General features: G+C 56.6%; 1 protein-coding gene across 1 annotated transcript in view; it reads left to right on the plus strand.

Annotated features, from left to right (window-relative positions):
- The first annotated feature begins 496 nt into the window (after positions 1-496).
- The window catches only part of FIGNL2 (fidgetin like 2), a 32,230-nt gene continuing 15,968 nt past the window's right edge, over positions 497-16,758 (plus strand). The window contains exon 1 of the mRNA XM_035256721.3: positions 497-675. The gene's annotated coding sequence lies outside the window, so the exon portion shown is untranslated. The remainder of the gene's footprint in view (positions 676-16,758) is intronic.

Below are 16,758 nucleotides of genomic sequence, written 5' to 3' on the forward strand. Positions count from 1 at the left end.
TCGGTCCCGTCCCTGGGCCGTCCCCGACCCCTACCCCCTGGCCCGACCCCCACCCCTACCCCAACTTCCCGCTCCGACGGCCGGGAGAGGCGGGGCGGGCCGGTCTGAGAGTGGCGAAGGACACTCTCCACACCGAGGGTCATTTGCTCTTTTTTCCCCCTCTGTGGCTAATTTATTTTAGAGCCAGGGGCGGGAGGGGGCGGGGCCAGACGGGAGGGTGGCGAGGAGGGGCTGGGCGAGCCCAGGGGAGGTGGGGGCGGGGCGGGGGCGAGGTGGGGGAGGGCGCGGAAGAAGCCAGGGGTGGAGGGGCCAGAGAAGGGGCGGGAGTTGGGGGAAGAGAGGGGCACTAGGAGAGGGAGGAGCAGGGAAAGGGGAGGGGAGCCAGGGCCTGCGAGGGAGGGCGCTGGGGGCGGGCGAGGGGAGGCGGGGGTGGGGGTGGGGGTCTTGCCTGCGGGGGGAGCCGGGGCCGCCCCTTGTCCGGCCACCCCCACTGCCCAGTCCCGCTCCCGCCCGCGGCGGCCGCAGCAGCCGCAGCAGCAGCGGCTCCAGGATGGTGAGCGCCGCTGCCCCCCAGCCCAGGCCTGTCGCCCCTGGCCCGCGCCCCCGCCCAGGTCCCCGGGCCGGACGCGCCCCCAGGCAGCGCACACTCACCTAGGACCCGGCCGGGATGCCGAGGTACGGGGCCGCGGACCGGCCCGGGTCCAGGGTTGGGGGAGGTGACCGTTCGGTCCGGGTGTCCGGAGCTTTGTCCGCCAGTGAGGGGCCGGGGAGGGCCGGAGAGGGCGGGGGCTGCGGGTCGCGGGTTTCACCTCGGCGGGGGTCGGAGGGCAGGGCCGGCGGGAGACCCTAGCGGGTACGTGGAAGGCGAGGGTCACTTCCCGAGGGGAGGGGGCGGGCAGAGCCGGGGATCTCCGCCCGGCCGCCGACGGGCACCCTCCTCGCAGCCCCTTCTGGTGCGGAGGCTTGAGCGAAAGCGAACAGCAGGCTCGGGGGGCGTCTACGGGCCTGGGGGTGGGGAGCTGGGGTTTGCGGGTTCAGGTCCCAGAAGGATCCAGCGTCCGGAACCCGAGGGCCGGCCAGTAGGCCCCTCCCACTCCGTCAGGTCTTTGTCCAGCGGCCCCTGTGTGTGTGGGAGGGGTGGGGGCTGGGTTACTGGCCCGGAGATTCCCCAGCACGGTGACGGGGCAGTGACAGGAGACTGAGGCTACTTAGGGTCCCCGCGCTTCTAACGCCCACCCTCTTCAAGTCGTCTCCTCTAGCCCGGGATAACACAGCCCCAATCTCAGAGTCAGGGCGTTCTACTCACCTTCACCCTGGGGGATACAGGCTACAAGGGGGACCCTCGGAGCTCCCAGGTCTCCAGAGAGGGCCCCTCAAAGTTCCCTGCCGCAAGGGCCCTCTCCTGGTCTACACAGAGATTTGCATGCTAGCAACCCCCTCCTCAGAGCGTCCTTCGCAGAGTGTTAAGCACCCAGGAGGTGATCAGCAAATGCTGGTCCCCTATCCCAGCCCCGCTGGTCCCCCTGCCCCCGCCAGAGGAGGAGGCCTGGAAAGGGGTAGGCGCGGGGCAGAGAGCGCGCGGCCTGGATCCTGCGCCCAGCGGCGGCCGGGAGCGCAGGGGTGGGTGGATGGGTGGGTGGGCTGTTAAAGGGACGGTCACTAAATCAGGATTAGGCCGTAGGGCTGTCAGGCTGCCGGCCCTGTCTCCATGGATACCTAATTTGGAGGAGAATAGAGGACGGAAGAATGTTTGTGTTGTCGTCCGCATGGGCTGCAGCGGCGGAGCGGGCTGTAGCTCTCGGCGGCGCAAAGAGGAGTGGGGAGCCGGTTCCAGCCCAGCTCTGGTCTTACGGCGCAGGGGGGCTTCCCGGTTCCTGGGGCGTGGGGCCTCCTCAGTGGAGCTGCCCAGTCTCTGGAGTGGGCTGGGACGGCAGATGCCAAGGTGCGAAGCCCTCTGACCCTGCAAGGGACTCCCAGACCCACCCGGAGCCTACTCCGAAATCCCACAGCCTCCTCCTAAAGCGGCTCCCTCCCCGAGCCTCTCAGTCCGGAGCCGACGCCGTTCCCCGCAGTGCCTTAGCCCCCGCCAAGGACGGGCGCGCCGGGCAGCCGGGTGCTGCGGTGCCGCCGCCACCCAGCCGTGGGGACGCGGGTACTCGGTGGCCGTGCGAGCTGCGGGCAGGGGGCGGGGCGAGACTTCCTGGGGTGGGCGAGGAAAGGGGCGGGGCTTGCTGGGGTGGCTGGGCTGGACGGGTGACAGGCCTCGTAAATCCCCTTTCCCATGTTTAACACCATTCTTTCCACTTGATTCCATTGGCGTCCATGGCAGACGGGTGCGACCCTCGTGCCCTTGCTGTAATATCTTCTGGGCGAAGCCCTCTTGGGCCAAAGGGAATTAGGCTGTGTGGGGCAGAGGAGTTGCTCCTGGGGAGGCCTAGATGACCCGCATTCCTGGGGGGGGGTTGGATTTCTCCTGCCCCTTCCCCCGCCCTAGGAGAAGAAGGGGCTGAGAAACACAGAAATGAGTTCGGCTTCGGAGGCCCTGGCCGGTTCTCTGGCTTTGGTGTGGCTGAGGGCTGGGCTGAGGATCCTGTGACTGTCAGTTCCAGTACCAGCCTGGCGGAAGGCAAGGGAGAGCCACCCAGTCTGAGTGTGGTGCAGCAGAGCCCTTTCCTGTCTTTCTGCTCACCCATGGGCACAGCTTTTTATGGATCAGTGTTCCCCTCCCTGCCCTGCCTGGGCCGCAGCTTTATTGCCAGAGCTAGGGCTCTCTCCACGCAATTTCACGCCTCTCTGCCTTTGCTCCCGCTGTTCCTCCAGCCAAATGCCTTCCCTATTGTGCCTGTCTTTCCACAACCTCCTTATTCTTCCGAGCCCAACTCAGATGCGCCTCCTCTGCATCACCTCCCCAGCCCCAAGCTCCTGTCACTTCCTTCTCCCTCGTGGCCTGCACCTGTGCTCCTTTCCGCCTTTGTGGCAGGGGTCCACACTGGATTTTGACCGAAGTGAGCATGGACTCCCCGGTCCTGCCACCACTGGCTTGTCACAGGGCTTGGCACCTTGTGGGTGCCCCATAAATGTTGGCTGAATAAAAGGGGTTTTGTAAGGGCTTTTAGCCAGAGTTTGAATAGATGGAATCTGGCCACTTTCAGGTAAACAGCTCTGTGCTCTTGGGTGGTAGAGACCCTTGGATTGGTGCTCCTCCTCTCCCTTTCCCTTCTTCTCCTCCTCCTCTTCCCCATGACCCAACCCCCCTCCCAAGTCCAGGGAGGACTTTGCCCCTTCCCTTCTCCACAGACCAGCATTCTTTCCCTGCCATTATCATCCTGTTAAACAGAGAGGCCAGTCAGGATCCCATATGGACCACATTAACAATTGCTTATTATCTGGGGCAGGACTCCCCCGACTCTCCCCCCAACCCCAGCTCCAACTGCTGCCCCTCACTGGACCCTTAGGAGCCCTGCCTCCCCCTCCCCCGACTGTTGGTCAGCTAGGGAGGGCAAGGGACAGGCTGGTCTCCCTCACCTTCCCTGTGCCTCCTAGCAGAACTTTGCCTCTTCTGGACTTGGCAGTTAACGACTCCTTTACCTGATTTAATGAAAACCAGGTTCCTGGAAGGAGTAGGCTCAGTGAAGTTCCAGGGCTGCGGCTGGGAGATGTGGACTCCAGGCCTCGGTGCCCCTGTGCTCTGCAGCCCTGAGAACCCTTGCTCTCCAGGGGACAGAGACTGTGGGTGGGGGTGGGGCACATGAGGCCAAGCATGGGGTGCTGGCATCTGCCGCCTTAGCCTTGGGCTGGTCTTGTCCCCTTTTGGGAGCTGGCTGTCTAGTGAGGGAGATCAGGGCAGAGGGACCCTGCCAGGCTCTGTGGCATTGGGTTCCCAGCCTTCCCCTGTAGTCAAAGCAAGAAATCTGCTAGAGCTTCCCAGAGCAGCTGCTGAATTGGCCTTGAAGGATGGGGAGTGTCGTTCCTGTTTAAACCCATATGTATCCCAAGAATACTTTCACAGGGAATAGAAGGAACCTCCAAGATTACCCATTCTGGGGGTCCACAACTTTTTGATTTACAGAGCCCTTAGAGGGACCGGTGAAAGCCATCCCTGGAAAAACGCGCTTCCATTAATGGACACCAGACTTTGCATTCAGCTTCAGAGGGTTCCCGGATCCCCTGAAGCCCATGGGGACCTTCCGTCAAGAAACCCTCAGGCCAGGCACAGTGGCTCACAATTGTAATCCCAGCACTTTGGGAGGCTGAGGCAGGCAAATCACTTGAGGTTAGGGGTTTGAGACCAGCCTGGCCAACATAGTGAAAACCCATCTCTGCTAAAAATTCAAAAAAATTAGCCAGGCATGGTCATGGGTGCCTGTAATCCCAGCTACTGGGAGGCTGAGGCAGGAGAACCCAGGTGGCAGAGGTCGCAGTGAGCTGAGATCGTGCCACTGCACTACAGCCTGGGTGACTGAGCGAGACTCCGTCTCAAAAAAAAAAAAAAAACCCCTCACCGCAATCCAGCCCTCTCCGATGTGGTAACCACAGAGTCAGGCCTGCAGCCTGGATTTCCTGACCTCCCCACTCAGTGTTTGATCCACTGCCTCCTTATTACTAGCAGTGGGACCGCCAGAACCAGGGGACCAGGGATACGAGATCTGGGTGCTAGGCCAGCCTTTAAGTGGGAAGAGTTCACACTGCCTGGGTCGGGGTCTGGGCTGGTTGTCTCATCTCTGACTATATGGCCTAGAGAGAGGCTGTCCAGGCATCTTTTCGTTTTAGGGTCCACTTGCCTAAAGGAAGAAGTGGCAATTGCTCTTCTCCGAGCAGTTTCATAAGCATCTTGATGAATCAGTTAACACTTCCACACACTTGTTAAACACTCTGTGTCTCATCCATGAAGTGGGAAAATAGAGTGAAGAATGGTGTCTGCCTCCTAAGCAGGGTATGGCCAGGATGAAAGGAGGCAGGATCTGGGAGACCTGAGTCCTACGCTTGAATGACTCTAGGTGCAGGTGCTCAGGGCTGTGGTCACTGTTGAGGCCATTTCCCCAGTTTGCTCAGCTAAGGAAAGGGGACTGCAGTGTGAATCCCCTGAGTGCCTTCTGGCTTTTCCTTTAGTGTGGAGGTATGGGCAGTGTCAGCCTTTGGAATTCATCTTTAGGGCTGGAGGCTGAGTGGGGAGTTCTCGGTGAGTGGGAGAGCTGGGCAGAGTCCATGGCCTGCCTCCATGGCCCCAACGTCATTTTATGATGACCAGTCATGACCCCTACCCTAGACACCAAGCCTTGAGCTTCAGTGACCCCCTGCTGATAGTCAGATGTAACTGCAGACAAGTAACTTCATCCGTTTGGGTTTCAATTTCCTCATTTCTAAAATAGGGATAAGAAGCTCACATGATGGTGATGTACTCCTGGTTTCATATAGTCTGCGCCTTTGATTCTGAAGCCCACCTTAGTGACCTGCTCAGTGATGCAGGGCCCAGGGACTCCAGAGAATGACCTTGTGGCATAGGAGTGAGGGTGGGAAAAGGACATGTATGTGTGAAAGTTCTGGCCCATAGCAGTGCTTGCCCAGGTCATCTTTAAAAATAAACAATTATAGAGTTGGGGGTTACCCAGGCTAATCTTGAACTCCTGGCTTCAAGCAATCCTCCCACCTTGACCTCCCAAAGTACTGGGATTACAGGTGTGAGCCATTGCAACCAGCCTGCCAGGCCATTTTTGAAGCCCTCTCCAACACAGAGTCAGGGCAGAGAGTGGGATTCAACCAGGTGGATGGGGGATGGGGAGGTGGATGGGAGGAGCAGCAGCATGGATGCCTGCAGGAATCTGGAAGGTAGCAGCATACCTCCCTCTGTCCCCTCTCACTGCCCGGGCAGACTCAGGACTCATGGTCCCCAGCCCAGTGTTGTGATTAATCCGGGATGGATGGGAAGATGTGACAAAGAGGCTGCACTGACTCTGGTTTTTTTTTTTGAGACAGAGTCTTCTCTGTCACCCAGGCTGCAGTGCAGTGGCACGATCTTCCCTCACTGCAACCTTCACCTCCTGGGTTCAAGCAATTCTCATGCCTCAGCCTCCTGAGTAGCTGGGACTACAGGTGCATGCCACTGCACCCAGCTAATTTTTTTGGTCTTTTTTTGTATTTTTAATAGAGATGGGATTTTGCCATGTTGGCCAGGCTGGTCTCAAACTCCTGGCCTCAAGTGATCCACCCACCTCAGCTTCCCAAAGTGTTGGGATTACAGACATGAGCCACAAAACTTCATTTACTATTAACAAACCTGTGTTGAGTACCTATGCCCTGTGCCTAGGACTGTGCAAGGCTCTGGGTGAATCTCCGCTGCTCCCATGGGTGCCCAGCCAGGACTGGCCTTCCTGAGACTCCCCACACATGCAGTGGACACCTATGGACCAGGCCCTGAGCTGGGGCTTTTATGCTTTGGGTCTTCCTTAACCACCTGCAGCCCCCCACATGGCCAGGGAGAGCCCAAGGGTGGCCCCAGCTTTGGTGTTGCTTTGCCATAAGCACCTAGCACGTATCATGGCTGTGAGGCCTTGAATATTTTATCCAAGTAGCTATTCATCAAGCAACAATTATTTTCTGATGTGATGCTACCTTCAAGGAGCTCACAAGATGTTGGGGACCAGTGAAGAGGCAAAGGGACAGACTATGCTTTTAGGACCACTGTCCCTCCATTCTCTAAGCAGAAGGAAGCCTCAGAGGGTGTGTGAGCTGGGGAATGGCAGCTTCTGGGCTCTGGCAAGGGTACAGGACAGGTTCCGGAGGCTGTGATGGGGAGGACCAGCATCTGACAGCAGGGGCTTGCATCAGTGGATTCCCGAGCAGATTGCCTTTTCCTGGGGGAGGCTATGTCGGTGGGCATTAGAAGCAAACGGAGGCAAGAGCCACTGCATGGGGGAGTCCACCTGCAGCTGATTGCCCTATTTGACCCTTGGATGCTTAAGGATCTGGAGGTGTTTGTTCTTTTCAGGCCAGTGGGGAAAGAAAACTGGTAGGATTTAGGTTATACCTGAAAAAGGATCCCGCCTCCCCAGCCCTTGTATCATGCGGCTCCCTCCCCACCCAGCCTGTCTGTTGCCTTCTGCTGGAGCAGAGGGGCTCCCTGGGAACTCTGTGGACACTAGGAGAAGCTGTGGCTTACCCCTCTCTCTGCTCTCTGGAGAAACAGCATTTCATCAGCGGTCGGGTCCTCACTCCTCTAGGAAGGGGCTTCTTTCCAGGCACACGGAGTCCTGCATGAGCTGACCACTCTTGTACCATCATCCTCTTCCACATTGTAGCCCTCTTCAGGCCTGAGTTTTGAGGACTGAGCCCCTTGTTGAGAAAGATGGAGCTGCCTAAAAGTGGGGAAGGCAGCTGGGAGGTTGAGGTAGGAGGAGGTCAGTTTAGTCTGGGACTTGTTGAGTTTGTAGTGTGTAGATATCAGAGAACTGTGGAGAGGAGAAGAGAGCCCTTCCACCTGCCTGGGAGTGCCAAGAAAGACATTCTCTGGTGCTGAGTGCCTCCCCTGATGGGGACTCTGCACTTCCAGAGATGGCCCACGTGTTCTCAGATGGGGCCAAGTCCTTCTGTGAAGCCAAATGTCTTCCATGGAGGATTTGCTGCCTTTTTGTTTGTTTGTTTTTTGGAGACCGAGTCTCACTCTGTCACCAGGCTGGAGTGCAGTGGCATGATCTTGGTTCACTGCAATCTCTGCCTCCCCAGTTCAAGCAATTCTCCTGCCTCAGCCTCCCTAGTAGCTGGGCCTACAGGTGCACCACCATGCCCGGCTAATTTTTGTATTTTTAGTAGAGACAGGGCTTCACCATGTTGGGTAAGATGGTCTTGATCTCCTGACCTCATGATCTGCCTGCCTCGGCCTCCCAAAGTGCTGGGATAACAGGTGTAAGGCCCAGCCGAGGATTTGCTGCTTTTGAGGAAAAGGGGAGGGGGGGCTCTGCAGAGCTGCACTGGCCGCCACAGTCGTGTGGAGATCCGGTCCTTGGGAGCCTTTCTCGTCCCCACTCCTCTGAGCACAGTCTCAGGCTTGCCACCCTTTCTGATCACTCTCCACAGAATGCAGCTGAGACCCTAACCAGAGTCCCACATCCTAGCCTGGAGGCCAGTGCCTCTCAGACCTGGGCAAGGACTTATTTGGTCCCATGAGAACAAGTTTGAGATCTGCTACGCTCTAGGGTTGGTGGCTAAGTGTGGGAGGGGGTTCTAAGAAGGAGGGCTGGGGGCAGGGAGGTTGAGGAAGAGGGTGGGATTGACTGCTCCCTCGGTGTTCTCAGCTGTTGGATGGGAACACCACCACTTGCTGCTGATGTGGCAAGCAGAGGGGCATCTGGAGCAAGACTGCTGAGGTGGCGTCTGTCCTAGCTTGGTGACGTAGACAAGTTAACCGTGCCCCACTTTCCTCATCTGCAACATGGGAAGAACATCCTCACTTGGATTAAATGAACTGATGTGTGTGACGCACTCAGGGCAGGACTTGGCTTGTGTTGAGAATCCCATCAGGGAGCAGGCAGGCTGGAGCTGCTGTGGTCATTCCGTCTTTTCCTTGCACCCTCCCCCCAGTGTCTCTTTCTTCCTGTGTCCCTGTGGCCCTGCAGGTGTGGGGGGCCATCCCCTTGAGGCAGCCCTGCCCCCTCACACCCAGGTGGACCGGCCAGGCTGCATAGCTGGAGTTACTTGGCTCAGCACCCCCAGGGCTGGGAGAGGGCAGGAGGGGCTGAGGCAGCTGCTGGGGGCACCTGGGTGGGCTGCCTGGGCCTGTTTCCTCACCTTTGGTCAGGCCTGGCCCTGTGGGCACATGCCTTTCTCCCATCCCCATGCATCGGAAGGGGCTATATTTAGGGCCAGGGCACACAGGATCACCCAGACTTTAACGCTAAAGCCTTTTGGAGGCCACATGCCACCCAGACAGACTCAAGTCAACCTTGGAGCCTAAACCTGGCTACGGGGAGAGGAAGGGTGGGGCCCTTCAGGAGATTCTAGGCTCTTGAGTTGAGCCCTGTGGTCCATGGCCCCTGAGGAGCTCCTGCAGAGAACTGTATTCCAATGCCATGAATTCCTTTTGTAGTCCCATGCCGTTTTTTTTATACATTGAGAAAGTATTTTTGAGAATAGGCCTCAGGTTTTCCAGACTGCAAAACGGGCCTAAGGCTGAAAGTGGTAAAGAGCCCTGGCCTCATCCTCCATTCTCACGCCCATGCAGAGCCAAGTCCCAAGCAAAGAGGAGCCTCAGATGCAGACCCAAGAGGGGACAGGCACTGGACGGACCTCACCAGCCCCAGATCACAGGGGCGCGCCAAGCAGACAGAGGACAGCCCACAGAGACCTCAACTGAGCACCCACATCCTCCCCCAGTGCCCGCTCACTGAGTGCACGGGTGCAAGGCTGCCTTCGGTACTAGAGACAGCCTCGAGGCAGGGGTTGGTGGGGGATTGACTCAGGGGTGGGCGGGTGCAAAGGGCAGAATCAAATGCAAATCCCTGTTCCTCAGTGAAAAAGCAAGTCATCAGCCGGCCAGGCACCGTGGCTCACGCCTGTAATCCCATCACTTTGGGAGGCCAAGGCTGGAAGATCACAAGGTCAGGAGTTTGAGACCAGCCTGGCCAACATGGCAAAACCCTGTTTCTACTAAAAATACAAAAATTAGCTGGGCGTGGTAGCAGGCATCTGTAATCCCAGCTACTCAGGAGGCTGAGGCAGGAAAATCGCTTGAACCCAGGAGGTAGAGGTTGCGGTGAGCCAAGATCATGCCACTGCACTCCAGCCTGGGCAACAGAGCAAGATTCCGTCTCCAAAAAAAAAAAAAAAAAGGAAAGAAAGAAAAGAAATGCAAGTCATATTTTAAAAAAATAATTGCTGATAAAAAGTCATGAATATCATTAAAAAGTCCAGGTCATCCTCTCTCCAGTGGCCCTGCTCTTTCTACCACTGTGTGTCAGGGAATGTTTTCTGAGGAAAGAGACTTTGGAAAGGAGCAGGTCAGGGAAGAGAGAGAGCAGCAGAGAGGGCTAGAGAGCTGCTTGCACCAGGGCTCACTGGCAGGGGCTGGCTTAAACAGAAGAGGGAATGGGAGTGAAGTTAACAAGTGATGTCACCTCTAAATCAGGCATTGGAGTGGCAAGGCAGAGGTTCCCGGGACATGCTTGGCACCAAAGAGGGAGACAGCAACATCCTCAGAGAGAATGGGCTGATGTGACTGGAGGAGCTGGAAGGAAGGACAGACCCATTTACCTCTGGTGCCAGGCTGAAGGGTTTCACATCCTCTCTGTGCTTGGTAGGAAGCTGATTCTGTTTTAGAAGAAAGACAACCCTGGCAGCCATACAGAAGAAAGATGAGAGCAGAGAACAGAGGTAGAGTTCAGATGTGGGGCCAGCTGTAGTGGGGGACATGAGAGCTGTGGGTTATTTTAGAGAGAGTGTGCCTGCCGTGATGACCAGCTGGATGAATGGAGGCTGGAGAGACTGAGACACTGGGTGCCCAAGGGTTCCAGCCGTGCTGAACAGATGGAATCTGGAGAGAGACAGTGGAGATGTTTTCCTTGGTCTCTGTGGCCCCTCCTAGAGGGACCTAAGATTCTCGCCTGCATTCCTACATCTCCTCTTAAGATTCTCAGGGACAGTGAAGAATGTGGCTCAGATGAAGTTGTGTCTGGGCACAGTGGGCTGTCAAGAGGGACCTGAAGCAGGGGCATGGGACCTTGCCTGCCAGTTTCTAAGTGGCAGAGGGTGAGCTGGGGGGCAGTCAGAGCAGGGCCCTGGGGCTCCTCCATTAGCAGAGAGGAGAAGTTGGTGACAGATGTCCCAGGGCACAAGTCAGAGCAGCCAGGGGTCAGGCGAGGACATCCTGGGGAGCTGTGGTTTGGGACTGCATTTTCTTTTTTCTTTTGAGATGGAGTTTCACTCTTGTTGCCCAGGCTGGAGTGCAGTGGCTCTATCTTGGCTCACCACAATCTTTGCCTCCTGGGTTCAAGTGATTCTCCTGCCTCAGCTTCCCGAGTATCTGGAATTACAGGCATGCACCACCATGCCCAGTTAATTTTGTATTTTTAGTAGAGATGGGGTTTCTCCATGTTAGTCAGGCTGGTCTCGAACTCCTGATATCAGGTGATCTGCCCACCTCAGCCTCCCAAAGTGCTGGGATTACAGGTGTGAGCCACCTCCCTGGCCAGGAAGGCATTTTCAGCGATGGTCAGCTGGTCAGAGTAGGACAGGAAACTCACTCCTGCAGGGCAGCGCTCTTCTGGGGCCCTGCAGGCAGCTCCTGGGTTGTGTTCTCTCTTTGGAGTCCTCTGTCAAACCATCGGGGTCCTTCTGGGCCTGGAGAGCAGCCCCCTCCTCTTTCCTAGGTCGCCACACCTGGCCAGTCTCTAGGATCGAGTTGGGGCCTGCCCTGGGTCCTGCAGGGGTGGCCCCTCCAGCTAGTCATGAAAATTCCACCTCTCCTTCACTGCCCTCAGGCCAGCCTGTGAGGGGGATGCTGCCTCTCCACCCCCCCCCCCCCCCCATTTCACAATGGAGGAAACAGATTGAGACATTGTCCCACATCTCAGAGGCTGACTCAGGCCAGTGTTCACTCCTGCAATGCCTGTGTCACGGGAGGGAGGGAGGGAGGGAGGGCTTGCTAGAGTGGGCTCGGAGACCCCCCAGCCCTGGGTCAGCCTTTCAGGTTGCCCTTCAGACACTTGCCTTACCCAGGTTACCCAGGTTACCAGTGGGTCCAGGTTCTCTGGGGGTGGGGTACCTGGAGCAGCCAGTGAAAGGGAGGAAGGAGAGAAGGGGAGGAGTGTGTCTCACTGTAGAACAGGCTCACACCACAATCCCCTCAGCAGCCTGCTGTGGGAGCTGAATGAGACAATGGAGGCCCAGCTCCCAGCCCAGTGCTCAGTAGCCTCTGGGAAGCACAGACAGGCAGCCCTTACTCCTTTCTACCCCTAGGGCGCAAGAGCTGACTCTGTCTCTGACCTGCTCCAACGTAGCTTGCGTGCAGTGAGAAGCAGGGTGCAGCGCGGTGGCCAATTCCCAGCCCCAAAGACTTGCTTTCCCTGGCCTCCATGAACACTTCTTCTTCTTCTTTTTTTTGAGACAGAGTTTCATTCTTGTTGCCCAGGCTGGAGTGCCGTGGCACGATCTCCACTCACTGCAGCCTCCGCCTTCTGGGTTCAAGCAATTCTCCTGCCTCAGCCTCCTGAGTAGCTGGGATTACAGACATGCACCATCACGCCCGGCTAATTTTTGTATTTTTAGTAGAGATGGAGTTTCACCATGTTGGCCAGGATAGTCTTGATCTCTTGACCTCATGATCCACCCACCTCGGCCTCCCAAAGTGCTGGGATTACAGGTGTGAGCCTGGTCCCCATGAACACTTCTAGTGGCTCCTGCAGCTCACCTCAAGTAGGTGGGAGGGAGAAGGAAAATCAGCCTTGCTAATACTCCAGGAAGGTGTGACTGGCTGACAGCCTGGAGCCTCCCAGAGGTTCTATTTGGTTTAAAAGAGAATCCTTGTTAACCAAAATGATTTTCTCTGGCTGAAATGGCAGGCAGCCTAACCAAGGGGAGCAAACAACACCCAGGCAAGGGGGAGGCACACTGTTTTCTTCGGCTGCAGGGACAAAGGTAATTTTCTGTCTACTGCCTGTCTCCCAGAAGATGGGCTGGGGACAGAGAACCAGCCCAGAGCCACCCTGTGTTCCTGGATATTGCCTAGCTTTGGGGTGAGACAAGACAATGGAAGGAAGGTGCTCTGAACATCCCAGGGCAGCTCCAGGGAAGGGTCCAGAGAAAACGTGGAGGGCTGTGGGGAAGAAGGGGGCCGGATGGACGGGAAGGAGAGGAGAGCTGGAGAAGTGATTAGCAGCTCTGATGAGGTTGGAGTCAAGCCTGGCGGCCCCAGGGCAATACCAGAGAAAAAAGGAGCTGTTTTTCACAGAGGGTGGACAAAGATGGCTGCCTGACCGAGGGAGCCCCCAGCCCATCCCAAGGCAGCCACATTGCAGGGGGTACCAGCTGGTCCCATGCCCTTGGCTTGGGCACCCCTCATGGGAGTTGGGAATGGGACTGAGTCTGCAGAGAAAACATCAGGAGCCTGCGTCCTGTGTCCAGTTCCTAGCTCCCCCGGACCTTCTTTGAGAGGGGAGGCCCAGGAGCCACCCCCAACCTCCTGGGGTAGTAGATGGGCTGTTTGATCAGTGAGTGTGTAAATTGGGATTTTATGGATCGCTTATTCACGGCTGGAGCTGGGGCCCCCAAATTCCTCTGTGCCCCAGAATGCTTAATCTAATTCTGAGCTTCCCCCTGAGAGGCAGAGGGGAGGAGAGCTCCCCACAGCCCCCCACCCCTCCTGCTGTGTCTCCTCCCAAGGCCCCAGGCTTTGTCAGTTGCAGGTTGAGCGGTTCAAATGTGCTAATACACTCCCTGGGGGCCACTGGACAGTGGGACTTATTCCTCAGTGCTGTGATTGGCCAGAGAGACCACAGGAGGGGGGTTTCTGGCAGCAGCTGGGAGTGCGTGTGTCTGCGCACCCACCCGCCAGCATGTGCGCCTGTGTGTGGAGGGGGCTGGAGGTGTCCACCCTGCTCAGACCACTGGGCAGAGACAAAGGACCTTCATCTAGCCTGGGATGAGGATTAGGCCCACCAGCCATGCCCCTACCTGGTCAAGCTGGTTAGGGAGTCCACTGCCCACCTCTGCATCCTCCTGTTACATTGTGACATGGTGGGGGCTTATTCAGTGTGTGTTGAATGGATGGATGGATGAGTGACCACCAGAGTGACTGCATTTCTAACTGGGGTGTGTCTGCTGGAATAATCCAGCACCAACAGATTCCTCCATCTCCCCTCAGGATTCCTAAGTATCTGCCCCCTACCAGACATCAAGGCCGGACATGAGAGACTGGCCAGGCCTCGGGGGACACAGCTGTGACCCCCGGACTGTGTTACCACTTGAGAGTGCTTTCACTGTGGTCACGTTTCTCCCTCTGCCGGCCCCCATCTGTCCTTGGGATTGGATGAAGATGAGGATGGTGGGCGGGGTGGGGGAGGGCTGTTGAGCAGCTGATGGGGGAGGGCAGCGCGGCCCAAAGGCCAGATGACAAAGTGCCTTGTCCTGCTTTCCTCTCCTCCTCTTCAGCCTGTTCCTCCTCTCCTGAGGCAGGCCAGACAGGCGGTGCTGGGGTGAAGGGAGTCGGCTTAGCTAGCCCATCCTCCTTCCCCTGGTCCAGGGTAGCTGTACACTGCCTGGGAATCCTAAGGAAAGAAGTCTGCAGGGTGCAGTGGCTCATGCCTGTAATCCCAGCACTTTGGGAGGCTGAGGCACGTGGATCACCTGAGGTCAGGAGTTCGAGTCCAGCCTGGCCAACATGGTAAAACCCTGTTTCTACTAAAAATACAAAAATTAGCTGGGTATGATGGCATATGTCTGTAATCCCAGCTACTCAGGAGGCTGAGGCAGGAGAATCAATCACTTGAACCCAGGAGGCAGAGGTTGTGGTGAGTGGAGATCATGCACTCCAGCCTGGGTGACCAGAATGAAACTCTGTCTCAAAAAAAATAAAAAGAAGTCTAAATCCGAAGGAAGTCTACCTGAAGACCTCAAGAAGTGAGACTCCGGCCAGGTGTGGTGGCTCAAGCCTGTAATCCCAGCACTTTGGGAGGCTGAGGCAGGTGGATCACGAGGTCAAGAGATCGAGACCATCTGGTCAACATGGTGAAACCCCGTCTCTACTAAAAATACAAAAAAATTAGCTGGGCATGGTGGCGCATGCCTGTAATCCCAGCTACTCAGGAGGCTGAGGCAGGAGAATTGCTTGAACCCAGGAGGTGGAGGTTGCGGTGAGCCAAGATCGCGCCTGTGCACTCCAGCCTGGGTAACAAGAGCAAAACTCCGTCTCAAAAAAAAGTAGTGAGACTCTATGGAAAGAGTCTCTTTCAAGAGAAAGCTCCAGTTTTGCTAGATGAGGTGTCAGGAAGCACCTGGCTGTGGACCCAAGCCCCAGCTGGGATTAGAGCAGCTCTGTCCGATAGAGCTCTCTGTGGTGATGGAAAGGTTCTGTGTCTGTGATGTCTACTGTGGTGGCCACTACCTCATGTAGCTGTTGAACTTGTGGAATGTGGCTAGTACCACTGAGGAAGTAAAGTGTTTATTTTATTAAATTTTAATGACTGTAAATTTAAATAGTTACATGGAGCTAGCGACTGGCATTGGACAGTGCAGGATGAGTGGCTATGTTCGGGGCTGACGCAAGTGCCAATTCTGCCCCTTTTTGGCTGGTGGCCTTGGGGCAGGACTCTTCCTGCTACACTGTGTTCCTTTCCCAGGTTGCTGGGCTGCCTGGAAGGGAAATGAGGTGTGGGCCATCTGCAGTTAGGGAGTCATCTGTTCCTTTAGGTGACTGGGCTGCCCTCAAGAGGTCGTGGACCACAGAGGAGATGAATATCCGTGGACAGCGTGACAGCCACAGTAGGAAAGAAGTGGTTGTAGGGAGCTCTAGACTTTGAGGCATCTAAGGAACTTACTTGGGGATGTCAGCCCAAGAAGGCTTCCTGGAAGAGGGGGCGGTGGGGGAGGGTAGAGCTGAACCAGGGGATGGGTGGAAGGCTGTGCCTGAGAGCCTGGCCCTGGAGATCTGCTTGAGTCTGCAGTAAGGGCCCTGTGCTTGGCACCAGTTACCTTGGACAGCCTCACTGCCTCTAGGCTGGGGTAGGCAGGCACAGACATATGGGCTAAGTTCCACTTCCCCTCTTACAGCTCGTATGACCTTGGGAGAGTCTCTTCCCACACTTGAGTCTCCATTTCCTCTTCTATAAAATGGGGAGAATAATGCCCATTTGGCAGGGACATTGTGAGGACAAAACCCATGGATGGCTATGAAAGTTCTTGGCAAACACTAGAAGGCTGAAAGAAAGGGAAGGTTTATTCCTCAAGGGTGCTGGGCCCCTGGCTTGGCCTCTCAGAATGACAACAGATGGTCACAGCTTGGCTGTGGCCCTGACCGCAGACACAGGCAGGGAGTTCTGTGCTGTCCCTTCCGCCAGCGTGTGCGCACACACACATGGCCCAGATGGGGGCTGCTTGGCCAGCTTCTCCCAGGCTGACCTCCTGCTGTTTGGCATTTGACATATGAGGAGGCCAGGGCCAGAGCACACCCCTCACCACACCTCCCACCCCAGAGAGGAGCCAGACTGGCGGGGCAGCCTCAGCACCTCCAGGAAGCAGGATCCCGAGGGCCCTGATCTCTTTACCATGTGTCCAGCGGCCTTTGATGGGAATTCCAGCGCCCCTTTTGTCCTCTCCAACAGAGGCCTGATGTGTTGGGGGTAACAGAAAGAGAGAGATTTAAATAGAAGGAGGCTATGTGGAGTCTCTAGGGGGCTGAGATGGGTGCCTTTCGGGGCTGGACACTCCTCTGGTGTTCATAGATACAAACTCCCCTTCTGGACCTCCCCTAGCCATTTCTGAAGTGATTCTCTGGCTTCACCCCTTGTCACCCTCACCATCACATGTAGACTCAAATTCTGTCACCCTGATTGTTTTCTTTATGTTAACACAGAGGCCATTTTAAGCCTCTGGGCTCATCCATCCATCCATCCATCCATCCATCCATCCATCCGTCCGTCCGTCCATCCATCTGTCCATGCATCCGTCCATCTGTCCATCCATCCATCTGTCTATCCATCCATGCGTCCATCCATCCTGTAGTCTATTGAGAACTTACTCTGTCCCAGGCACTGCCCTAGGTGCTTGGAATATAAC

Source organism: Callithrix jacchus, chromosome 9 (assembly GCF_049354715.1).
Source record: "Callithrix jacchus isolate 240 chromosome 9, calJac240_pri, whole genome shotgun sequence".
NCBI classification, from domain to species: Eukaryota; Metazoa; Chordata; class Mammalia; order Primates; family Cebidae; genus Callithrix; species Callithrix jacchus.